Raw genomic sequence first — 12,915 nt, forward strand, 5'->3', positions numbered from 1 at the left:
AGGTGAGCCCCTCAGAGAACTTTTGGTAGTATCTTACCTATCTGAAACTGCTCCATTACCCTGGCAAATGTCCCTGCTCAAAGAGAATTCTGTGATACCACAGAATTTTTTGGCTCAGACAGCACTAAGTTCAAATGCAACTCCTCAGAGGTGGGGAGAGATACCAGTGCCCCAACTAGCCTTGTGGTGCCAGCTGGCTGGAGGAGGAAGAATTACTGTGCCAGCCATAAGTCCCCAGTCAGGCCATCTTCCCCACAGCTTCTCACTTCTTGTTTACTTGAAGAATCCTTCCTCACAATAAATTCCTTTGGTGTTTTTAACTATAAATAAAGCATTCTCAGGCTTTTTCCCTTTGTTAGGATCAGACCCATCAGGTCTCTTCCACCCATCAAGGCCTCACTTTAAATATAATTTCCTGCATCTTTTATTTCTCGATATGACTTTTCAGACTTTTATTTCCCACTTGCTCACACCTCCAGTGGTTACCTATTTCCTCCCCATGCAGGCCATGTTGAGAGGAGAGCATCTCGCAGTTCTGGGGGCTGTGATTTTTATAGGGGTCAGCAGGGTGCTTATCAGCCAGGAAGCACAGGCTGTGTGAGCTTTTGTCCTCTTGGGTACACTGGACTGCTCTTTGCAAACAGCCCCTGAGTCTCCTGTTCTAGCCCTTGTCATCTACAGGACACACTTAGGCTCCCTGTCTTAATTCAGGATCCACTTCTTCTTCAATGCCAGGGTCACAGCACAGAACTGTGGAGCAGGTTTGGGTGGATCCCAGGCCTGAAGAGGGGACGGTGAGGCTGTTGCACCAGGAAGTGAAAGCCTTGCTGATGAATGAGCTTAGAGAAGATGAAGACCTGGCCCAAAGAAGGCTTTCACAGCAGATGATGGGAGCCTTCAAGGAGCACTGGGCCAAGAGGCTGAAAGAGGCACCTCCCTCCTGCAGGAGGCTTCCTGGCCTGGTCTGTCCTGTGGCCGCCTCACTGGTAGAGCTCCCTCCCACACTCCCAGGAACTCCTGCTGCTGCCATGCACAGCGTGTAGAGAAAAAGCCACCCCAAGTCTCTAGCTCCACGTGTCTGACATTTACTCAGGGCCATACCAGTGACTGCTTTCATGTGCACTTTTTAGATTTAACCCATTCACAGTGTTGGAAATGTGAATGCACTCATTTCTAACAATCTTTCCTTTAACTTGGATGTCTCTACTAGAGAAGTCCCTTTGTGCAACTTAAAAAGGATTAATGTAATTTTTTTCTTTCACTTGCTTGACTTTTTTCTCCCAAATTTGCAAATGGTACTGGTATTCTTTTTTCTAAAAGTGACAACTAAAATCATTGAGTCTATTCAGGCCTTGACTAACCTGAGGTGGTCATCCACCCAGGCATTCTCAGGCCAGATGTGCCCTTAGGAAAGGCTTATGTTGATGCCCTTTATGAGGTTCTTATCCTTGCTACCAGAATGCCCCTTGACCTCTCAGTGACTCCAAGTGACAAAGGAGCTGTGCTATTCTGTGCTCTTTCCTGGTCTTTGGTCCCATGATGCCTTAATTAAGTGATCCAGACTGACCAGGGCATTGGCAGAAGTCTATTATTGTCATGTATCTGGCAGAACCATTGAGAAATGAATTGCAGGTCAAGGTTTGTTAATAGGAAATTACAATCTGTTTGTATTCTCTATAAAAAATGAAAAGCAACCATTATTACAGAGCATGGTGCCACCATTCAGTTTATCTTCATGACAGCCTTGTAAAGTAGGTAGCATTGTCCTGATCTTACTGATGAGGAAACTGAGGCTAGGTGAGATTAAATAACCAGCTCACTGACGCACAGCTGGCCAGGGCCACAGCTGGGTCCAGCTCACCTGTGAGGAGGGACTCCGGCTGTGCATGTTTGGCACTGGGCTGCAGGTCAGATGCTCGTTGCTTGTTCCCCTTAGTCTTCCAAGTCACCCTGGGGAGGGCAGTATAGTCACTTTCTGGGACTGTCATCACAGAGTACCAAAATCTGGGCAGCTCAAAACAACAAATTTATCATCTCACAGTTCTAGGGACCAGAAGTCTGAAATCAAGGTGTGGACTAGGTCATGTTCCCTCTGAAGGCTTTAGGGTAGATCCCTTTCCCTCTTTCAGCTCCTGTGTCAGCTCCAGTCCTTGGCTTCCTTGGCTTATGGACACATCACTCCAGTCCCCCAGACATCTCTCCATGTGTGTCTTTTGTCATCTTCCCTCTGGGTGGAGCCGGAATTTCTTCTTCTTATAATAGCACCAGTCCTGTTGCATGAAGGGATGCCCTCACAGCCTTGATTATATCTGTAAAGACCCTGTTTTCAAATAAGGTCACTTGGATGTCATGGGTTTAGGACTCCAGCACATGTTTTTTGGAGGACAATTCAACCCTTAACAGAGGTATTATGCCCACTCAACTGAGGAGGAAACTGAGACCCAGAGAAGGTAAATGACTTGCCAGCCATGTAGATCATAAGTGAAAACATCAGGTCCAGCCTTGGTCTATGTTCTTGCCTCCTGGGAGGTGCTGGGTGAAGTTGCTTAGTGAAGGTGATGAGGTGGTGGTGGTGTCTTATGTTCCTGGGTTCTGCTGCTATGGTGACCTTTGAATTGTGTGTTTGGACATCTGGGTATAAAACTCCAGGTTTTCTGGGGGTGTTGGGGGGCGGAATTTCTACACTATCCAGTTGCCTCTCCCTTGACACTACCTAACTCAGTGGGACCACACGGCGGCACCCACACAGCCCTCAGGCATTATCTAACACAGAGCAAAGCTCACTACCAATTGGTTTAAGCCAAGCTGTGCTGGGTATTTGTGCATGTGGTAGCCAGATGATCTTCCTCCAGCCTGATCTGGGTCTGGGGAATCGACTAGCATTGGCTGTGGAGAGCTTGGGGCCTGCTGTGGCTCCTGAGACAATGGTGTCTGGCCTCTGCCTTTTACACAATCATGCTTCCATCTCTCGATTTACCTACAAAATCATTTACCATGACCTAGAACAGAGCATCAGAGCAGCTGATGCTTGGAGGATCTGAGGTGGTGCTGTGCCAGTCATGGGCCAGGCATAACCATGAACTGGCTACAGTTTGAGGGAAGAGGAGGCTCTAGGAGGCCACTGAGGGTGCAGCCTTTCTGAGTGCAAGTGGGCCTAGAGGAGACAGGCATCCCTGGAATGGCATCCTGGGACGAGCCATGTCGAGGTAGTCTTGGGCACTGCTGGGATTTCATTCCATGTGAGAAGTTCCCTTGGGTTTCCAGAGATGCCTGCTAACACCCAGAGAGGGTAACAGTGTGGAGGAGTCCTCCTCTGGTTGGGTCCCGCCAATCTATTTGATTTTCATTGGGTCCCACCAGAACTGAACGGTCCTAGAGGAAGCAGGGAGGAGGGAAGGGGTGAACTATGCAGGAGATGAGTCGGGGCTAGGCCCCCCTGTCCTTGATAGATAAGGTTTCCAGGCAGCTGCACATTCCTCAGACAAATATCTCTTAACAACCTTGATAAGCACAGGGGCCCAGCAGTCCTGTTTGTCCTGTATTGGCTCTTGAGGGTGCAGTCGCAACTGCCTGCATCCTGGTGATTAAGAGAGTTAGCTGCATAGATATCACCCTGTTCTCAACAACTGCAGAGATGGATGAGGTAGAACCAGGCAGAGGCAGGTTCCAGAGTGGCTACCAGGCCCCTGTGGGTACCTTGAACTCTGCAGTGAGACTGAAGTTCTAGGCTAGGCCAGGCCTGATGTGTGGGTAGCCAAGCCCCTATGAGCTCCTCTGTCCTGACAGCCATGGAGCAGCCTGGAGTTATCCCACTTTGCAGGGAAGGAAACAAATCTAGAAACTCCCAAGAGCTTCAGTGACTTGCTCAAGGCTCCATGAGAAAACCCTGGATGAAGACCTAGGTCTTGAGGGCAGGTCTCCTCTTGTCACCCCCGCATAGGGAGAATGAAGAGAAGTGGGGAAGAGGCTGGAGTGCTTAGAAGCTGGGAGAACTATTCTCTGCTCTGAGAGGGCCTTTCTTATAGCCTGTCCAACCTCAATGAGGCACTGGCTCCTTGTGACACACCCAACCCCTTTTGTTCTTCCCCCATTCTGGGTCTCAGTTTCCCCAGGGAGGAGAGGTTTTCAGTTGGAGGGTTAGGGCAAGGGACAAGTGCACAGATGCTCAGAAGATAATCACTGTCATGATTATGAGGGACACTGGGCCAGAGGCAGGCACCTTCTGCCATCCTTGGCTGTCCCTCCCACGGTCTCCATGCTGTCCCAGCAAGTTCTCTTGGCTCCTCCTTCCTCCATCTCCCACAGTCACTGTGTTGAATCACTGCTGCCACCAAACCCCCTTGGAGATCCCGAGTCCCTCAGCTGACTCGATGGGGACTGTCAGTGAGTCCTGGGCCTTCCTCTGAGGAAGAGCTCAGTCAGGGTACCAGGGAGAAACTTCATTATCCTTCTCTGAGCACCTCCTCACTGAAAAATGCAAGCTGACCCAGTGACCCAGGCAGCCATCTTGCTCTGCCACAGCTAGGTCTTCAGAGGTTCCTGCAGGCAGATGACAGGGGCAGCCCTGCCTTTGCTGCCAGGCCTGAGTCTGGTACATGCAAGGCCTCTCTCCACCTGACCTTCCCTGGGAAGCCTCAGGTTTCCTGTCCAATAGTGGCCTTTCAATAGCTTCCATTTATTTCTGTTACTAAGTGGGATGGGGCCAGTGGCTAAAGCTTGTGGCATTGGGGTGGCCTGGAGGGGCTGTTTACAACTTGTCATGACAGAGATGATGGAGATTTAGAAAGGCCCTATGAACACCCACCTGACCCAGTTCATGGGAAAACTGTACTTTTCATCATTGCTGGTTCGCCTACCTCCAGGAACCTGTCCTTCTGGGACGGGGCCTGCATCTTCTTTCTGGCTCCAGTGTTACTAGAACAAAACAGGTAAAAAACATAACTTTGGGCACATCCTATGAAACCAGATTATATGTTTTAGGTCTCTTCAAATCCTTTGTGGGAAGGGCTAGGAAAAGAAGAAAGAAATGAACAAAGGAACTAAATAAGTAGCTTAACTCTTTCTGAGAAATGTTACCTAACACCAGTGGTCAGTGGACCAACACTGGAATGCCTGGTCCTGACACCCTTGCAGGAAGGCTGAGAGATGTCCTTGCCATGGAAGCAGATGGCAGGTGGAACTGTTGGGCCAAGAGACATGCATATGGGAGCCTCATTCCTTAGAGAGCTGTTATGAAGACATTAGTGCTCAATATTTTTCATCTCCATGAGGACTGATATTCTGCATAGAAAACCCAATCTTGCCTTGGGTTAAGGATTGCATATCAAACCACAGTGCAGTCCCTGCTCTGAAAACACAGAGTCCTGCTGTGAGAGCCAGACCTGTTATTCTAGACTGCCTTTGGACCTCCACAGGCCCCAGTCCACTCTATAAACTCTTCACCTCCTGTGCTTGTCCAGTGAGTGAGCGCCTACTTTGTGCGAGGCTCGGTGCTAAGCTCAGAGGAACAACATGGGCATGGCCCCGGCACCCCTGCCACTGCGCTCTAGCAATGCCTCGGCTTCCTTGCTGGCTCAGGATGCTAAACCTGCCCTGTTGGAAACATACTGCAGCCTTCTTGTGGCAGCCTTGCTACCACTTCAGAGGTGATCTCAAACTCGCGTGCTCCAGGCTGTATACATCTAATCTCTGCTGTCACCTCCTTTAACAGGGACATTTCTTGCAGTTTTTCACACTCATTGTATGTTTAGATCCTGTTCCTGAGACCCCCAAATGCCTCTTTGTCCTCATCTAGAAAACCTTTGGCCCCCATCCTTATTCTATAAGATCCAATCACATGACTCATTGTCTTGCTGGCCACAGCATAGGCTCCATGTGGGCAGATTTGTCTTGAATCACCTCTGAGTGTCCACGTTGTGTGTGCCAGGGACAGTGTTAGATAGCCAGTGCATAGCAACTGTCAGTTGAGTGAGCATGTGAGGGGTCACAGCCAGCCTCAGGTGGAAGCACTTCTTTCAGTGGTCAGTCTCCTTGCTCAAATGGCTGTGACCTCAGGATGGTTTTGCATCCATGTCTCTTTCCATCTGCATAGTGAGCTCTGCAAATACCAGCACAGGGCCTGGCAGGAAGCAGGCTTAGTGTGTATCTGTGGAGTCTGTCATGCTATCTGCTCCTCTGTACCTCAGCACCTGTCAGGGCATCTGGCACACAGCAGGCAGGCAGCAGACACTGAAGTGAGTTGACTGGACCCTTTCCATGTCTGTAGTCACTACACAGACACACACACAGACACACACACACACACACACACACACACACACGACCATCAGTTGAGCACCTCACAGTGACAGGCTTTAGAAATGCCGCTCATGTTTTCTTTCCTATTGCCCTCAAAAGGACAGAAGCCAGATTATTCTTGATGATTGTAATTTGGACAACCTTTACCTAGGTGATTCTGCCTCATAAAGTATATTAAAGTTTATAGATTTTCCTGGAAAAGATGAAAGACAGTTCTCCTGGTTGTAGAATTCCAACTATAGTTGTTCTGATTTTAAGTAACTATAAATATTAATTTCCATGACAAGTACTGTATATTTTAAGTACTTTTATGCTCAGATTATCAGATGAAGAATGTTTGATCAGTGTCAGATTGAAGGGGTGAGTGATAATTTTGAACTGGCAGTAAGTTTTTTAGGTTGTTTATTTGATCAACAAATACCTACTGGGTGCTCGCTATGAGCAAAGCATGATTTTTCAGACTGGGGAAGAAACAGATATACCCAGATCTACTGAGAAAACACTTATTGAACATTTACTGAGGGCAGGCTCTGTGCTAGTAGAGAAAGAGAGCCTGGTGACAGGGGAAGGCCACAGCCCCATAGGAGCTCTCAGTGCCCTCAGTGGGGAGAGGACACATTTTTGATTATTAGCTGTGTGCCTGAGAGTTCTGCAAGTGACCTGGACAGAGTGGAGACAGAGGAAGGGAAGGGCAGAGTCTTTCACAGATGAATATCACTCTGTATTAGTTATCTATTACTATGTGTCAATTTACCCTCAAACTTAGCTGCTTAGAACAAGGTTCCAATTAGTGGGCTCCAAAGCAGAAACAGCATCACAGAAGAGCATGTCAGAGGAAAGCTGCTGAGCTCATAACTGCCAGGAAGTAGAGACAGAAGAAGGAGCAGGCAACAAGAAACACCTTCCAGGGCTCACCCCCAGTGACCTACTTCCAGCAGGTCCCACCACCTCCCAGTAGTTCTTTCAGTTGAGGATCCATTAATCCATTAATGAGATCAGAGCCCTCATGACTCAATCACTTTCCAAAATCCCCTCCTCTGAACATTGCTGCACTGGGGACAAGACTTCAACACTGGAGACTTTGGGAACATTCCAGATCCAAACCACAACAAACAACAGAGATGTTCTCTCACATGGGTTCTGAGGGCGTGGAATAGGGGTGGTGTAGCTGGCTGATTCTGCCACAAGCTGCAGTCAACTGAACCCTCCCTTGAGTGTTGTGGGCAGGCCTCCACTGCCCACTGGCCTCTCCACAGGGTTGACTGAGTGTCCTCAAGACACTGTAACTGCTTCCACACAGAGCTAGTGACCCAATTACAGGGTGAGGGGGTGGGCCACAGTGTCCTTTATAACCTGATCTGGAAAGTGACATAGTCACTTTACCATATGCTGTATTGTAATGGTCACACTGACCATCTTGGTAAAGTGAGGGTGGAGATTACACAAAGGTGACATAGATTCCAGGAGATGGGAGTCATTGAATCATTTGAGACCATCTGGCTATCACACCCTCCTCTGAAGGGAGAAGAAAATGTAGGAGGGCCCACCATGTGGGATATATTCACTGCCCAGGTCTGTGTGCCCATAGAGCTGGCCACATCCCTGGGCAGTGCTCATTTACAGGACTGCAGGATCCTTGCCAAGGCTTTCTGGATAACTAATAATTGAGATGGTTTACAAACCTAAGTTCACTACATGAGATTCATAGTGTTATAATACATACAGAATAATATAATACATAACTCAATATATCAGTCTAATCATATCATAATTGGTAGTTACAGCCAACATATTATAAAAATAAATTAAAATTTGAGAGATTTAAAAACCAGTGTGACCCAGCCACTTCTCAGTATTTATGTAAGAGAATTAAAATCACTACAGCAGTACATGCATACCCTCGTTTATAGCACCACAGTTCACAATAGCCAAGTTATGCAACCAGCCTAGGTGTCCACCAACAGATGAATGGATAAAATATGGTGTTATATACACACTGGAGTTTTATTCAGCCATCAAGAATGAAATTGTGGCATTTGCAGGTAAATGGATGGAAGTTGAGAGCATTATGTTGAGTGAAATAAGAGTCAGAAAATGAAGAGTCATATGTTTTTTCTCATATGTGGGCAAGAGGAAAAAAGCAGGTGGGGGAAGGGAGCTGAAATCTCGTGAAAATAGAGACCAGTGGAGTAGAGGAAGGGCACCAGGAGGAGTTGGGGGAGGCGGGCAAGAGGAGGAACTAGGGAACAATATTGACCCAATCACGTTGTTACATTGTGTGCACATACACAGGTAAAAAGGAATCCCAGTATTATATAGTGTACCAATAAAAAACAAATTGGGATATTTTCTAATAAGTTTAAATTATGAAGTTAAGCAGCATTTGAGCTAGTCGTGTGTTGTGTCCTATTGGGTGACACACCTGGCTAATATAAATTAACTAATAACTGAACTTAACATTTTTCTTTCAGGGGTGCTTTGATTGTGGTGCGAAAGCATGACCTATGGGGTATTTCTTTGCATTAATTGCTTAGAGTCATGCTGGTCACTTGGTGTTTGCTTGGGTGTCTTCTGTAAATGAATTGTCCCTCACTGGGTGGGAGAGAATCCGCATGGGGTCTTTCCCCTTTATGTTGACTTTGGCATCACATAAAATGATTGGCTAATCGTGAGTAGTGGAGGTTGAAATCTTAGATCCCTAACTAAACAGGGAAGATGACATTTCTATTCAGGTAAAGAGTTCATCAGAGATGAGAGGCGGTGATGTTGAGGACAGAGTCAGAGTGGAATTTGTGAGGTGGTGTTTCCTTCCCTTCTGCATCTTATCAGTTAGCACAAAGTACAGTCATGGGAGAAGGTGGTTCTGGAATTGTGGGCCCCTCCTCCACCCCATGCAAGGTGGAAAATTCATGTAAATGATGGGAAAATGTGTTCACTAGCTGTTCATCATGGTGAAAAAAATACCTGACAAGAACACCTTAGCAGAGGAAAAGTATATTTTGGCTTATGGTTTCAGTCCCTGGTCTGCTGACTCCATGGCTCCGGGCCCAAGGCAAGGTGGCACATTATGGGAGAAGAGTGTAGCAGAGAAAAGTGCCTTAGCTCATGGCTGCCAGAAAGCAGAGTGGCACAAAATACTAACTCTAAAGGCATTCCCCAGTGACCTAATCCCTCCAGCCACACCCTACCCTGCCTAGAGTTACCACTCAGTAGAGCAATCCTTTCAAATTATTTATCAAAAGGATTAATGTACGGGTGAGGTTACACCTCTTATAATCTAATCATCACCCCTCTGAGCACTCCTGCATTGCATAACATGAGTTTTTTGGGGAACACCTCACAACCAAATCCTAACAGAAGCCTTCCTTGTATCAGGATGTCACTTCCCACATAACCCTCCACCTCTGTCTCCCAAGGACACTAATAGTGCAAAGCCTCAGGAAACGATTTGTTTGATTTTTAGTGACAATTTCAAATGTTTATAAAATAAAGGTCTGTTTATTTGAGGACTTGGGCTACACTGGTGCCTCCAGCCAGTAAACCATCTTCCAGTTCTCACATCATGGCAGTAGGGCCTTTGTCTGCACCTGAAAAAGGCACCCCCTCTGACCAGACAACCCATGGTGGGATGTGGAAAGGCCTTTCTGTGAAGTAAAATTCAAATAACAAATAATGAAAGCATTGCTGTCTCCTCCAGATGTCCAAGATGCCTAAAGAAAAAAAGAGCAAGGGGAAATGGTAGCCCTGGGCCCTGCTGTGGTCAAGAAGCAGGAAGCCAAGAAGGTGAGAACCCACTGTACAAGATGAAGCCAAAGAACTTAGGCGTCAGACAGGACATCCAGCCCAAAAGGGACATTACTTGCTTTGTAAAATGGCCCCACTACATTCGGTTGCAGCAGCAAAGGGCTCTTCTCTATAAGCAGCTGAAATGCCTCCTATGATTAACCAGTTTGCCCAGTCCTTGGACTGTCAAACAGCCACCCCGCTGCTTAACCTTGCTCACAAGTACAGACCCGGGACAACAGGAGAAGAAGCAGAGCTGTTGACCCAGGCTGAGAATTAGGTTGCTGGCAAAAGGGATAAACACTGATCCTTCAAGCAGGGTTCAATACTGTCACCACCTTAGTGGAGAACAAGGCTCAGCTGGTGGCAATTCCACATGATGTGGATCCCATTGAGCTGGTTGTCTTCCTGCCCGCCCTGTGTCACAAGATGGGAGTCCCTTACTGCATCATCAAGGGGAAGGCTAAGCTGGGACATCTGTTCACAGGAAGACATGCACCACTCCTGCCTTCACACAGGTTAACCTGAAGACAAAGGAGCTCTGGTTAAGTTGGTGGAAGCTATCAGAACCAATTATAATGACAGATATAATGAGATCAGTGGCTACTGGGTAGACAACATCCTGGGTCCAAAAATCCGTGACTCAAATTGCCAAAGGCAAAGGCTAACAAACTCATCACTGAATGGATAAATGTATGCTGTTGGTTTCTGTACATAAAAATAACAAATTGTCCTTCATCCAGTGTCTTAGGCTGAAGGCAGTAAACTCGTTTGGGGCAGTAGCAAGCCCAAGCCCCACAGTGTAACAACTCTAGAAACTTATCCTGCAACTTGCAGGAACAGGCTATGTATAGCAGTAAAATAAGAAACCAAGCCAGGATTTTGCGATTGACCAGTTACTGCCTTATTTAAGGTAGCAATGAATGTGAGTCTATAAAGCTTTTATTCATACTGATAATACATGATTCAGTAAATTCAGTCTCTTGAATGAAAAGATAAAAATAAAAAGATCCCCAGCCAGGCTCAGGACTTGGAAGCAAGCAAGGCTTACATGTCACCTGCCACAGCCCTTGCCAGGCCCCCTCTGCAGGGTCAACTGAGTAGCCACAGCTCAAACCTTGAGAGTTGCTGTGGCCTCCTATTTCCCTGCCACTTCTCTTTCCAGGGAAGAAATCAATGAGGCTAACTATTTAGAATTGTGGCAAGCAGTTTTTTGTTTGTTTGTTTGTTTGTTTTGTTTTGTTTGTTTGTTTAATTTTATGACTTAAGGAATAGTGACACCATGTGATTATTCTACAGGATCTTTTGTTCCAATAGGATAAAATTGATGATAGCTCATAATGAGACATTTTATAAAATAGCACAAAACTATACAGGAATAATTACACCATAATTTGCTTATTTGGTATCCTCAAACAACTTCTCTGGTGTGTGGAGTCTCTTAGAAATCAGCTTGTAAATCACGGTGGGCTGAATATTTATTGCCACATAACTGTAGCGTTAATTACTTAGAACAGGAAGTCAATTTGCATGTTCTACCTGGATTCACAGTATCTGTCATTTTCTTTCATCTGTGAGTCTGGTCTTAGAATGATCTGGATATCCTATCCTATCCTGGTCTCTTTATAAAACCTTGAGGGATTTAGTGGCAGGGTAAATCTATTTATTTACTTTAGAATTTTATTGTGCTAATATACATGTAACACAAAATTTACCATATTAACCATCCTTAAGTGTACAGTTCAGTGTCATTAAATAATTCCAGATATGCAACCATCACCACTGACCATCTCTCTTTTTTTGTAAAACTGTATGCCCATTAAATGCTGAATCCCCATTCCCATCTCACCTAGTCCCTGGCAATCACCATTCATTCCACTTTCTGTCTCTATGATTTTGACTCTTCTAAATACCTCATATGATTAGAATTAAAAGTATTTGGCTTGTTTTGCTTAGCCTAGTATCCTAGGGGTTCATCCATGTTGTGGCATGGGTTAAAATTTTCTTCTTTTTACTGGTTGAATAATATTCTATTGTGTGGCTGTAGTACATTTTGCTCATTCATTGGTAGACATTTGGGTTGCTTCTACATTTTAGCTAATGTGAATTAAACTACTATGAACATGGGTATACAAATACCTCTTTGAGAAATCATTTTGAATTTGGGGGGGCATATACCCAGAAGTGGAATTGCTGGATCAGATTATAATTGTTTGTAATATTTTGAGGAACCAACATACATTTATTTCACAGTGACTGTGTCACTTTCCACTCCCACCAACAGTTTGCAAGGGTCTTCATCTTTCTCTGATTTCTCACCAACACTGGTCTTTATTTTTTGGTGCAGGGAGGGCAGTCTGTGGGTCTGTGAATGGAGCCCTGGTTAAGTTAGTGGAAGCTATCAGAACTGCACTTGTGCATGCTATACAAGTTCTCCACCACTGACCTAAACCCTGGTGCTTTTTATTTTTTAATTTTTTTTTTTTTTTTTTTTTTTTTTTTTTTTTGTGATGCTAGGGATTGAACTCAGGTCTTTGTGCATGCAAAGCAAGCACTCTGCCAACTGAGTGACATCCCCAGCCCTTTATTTTTATTTATAGATAGTGCTTATCCTAATGGGTGTGAGGTGGTGTCTCATCATAGTTCTGATTTGCAATTTCCTAACAATTAGTAATGTTGAACATCTTTCATGTGCTTATTTGCCATCTATGTATCTTCTTTGAAGAATGTGTATTCTATTTCTATGCCCATTTGTAAATTGGATTATCTGACTTTGTGTTGTTGAGGTTTAGGGGTTCTATATATTTTATAGATATTAACCCCTTGATCACATGT

At 45.5% G+C, this 12,915-nt stretch overlaps 1 pseudogene across 1 annotated transcript; it reads left to right on the forward strand.

Annotated features, from left to right (window-relative positions):
• Positions 1 to 10,003: 10,003 nt before the first annotated feature.
• Positions 10,004 to 10,771, forward strand: LOC306643117 (large ribosomal subunit protein eL8-like; annotated as a pseudogene). The gene has a single exon. The product of its transcript is annotated as a large ribosomal subunit protein eL8-like (transcript).
• Positions 10,772 to 12,915: the final 2,144 nt, after the last annotated feature.

The sequence above is a fragment of the Sciurus vulgaris genome, assembly GCF_902686455.1.
Source record: "Sciurus vulgaris genome assembly, chromosome: 13".
Classification (NCBI taxonomy): domain Eukaryota; kingdom Metazoa; phylum Chordata; class Mammalia; order Rodentia; family Sciuridae; genus Sciurus; species Sciurus vulgaris.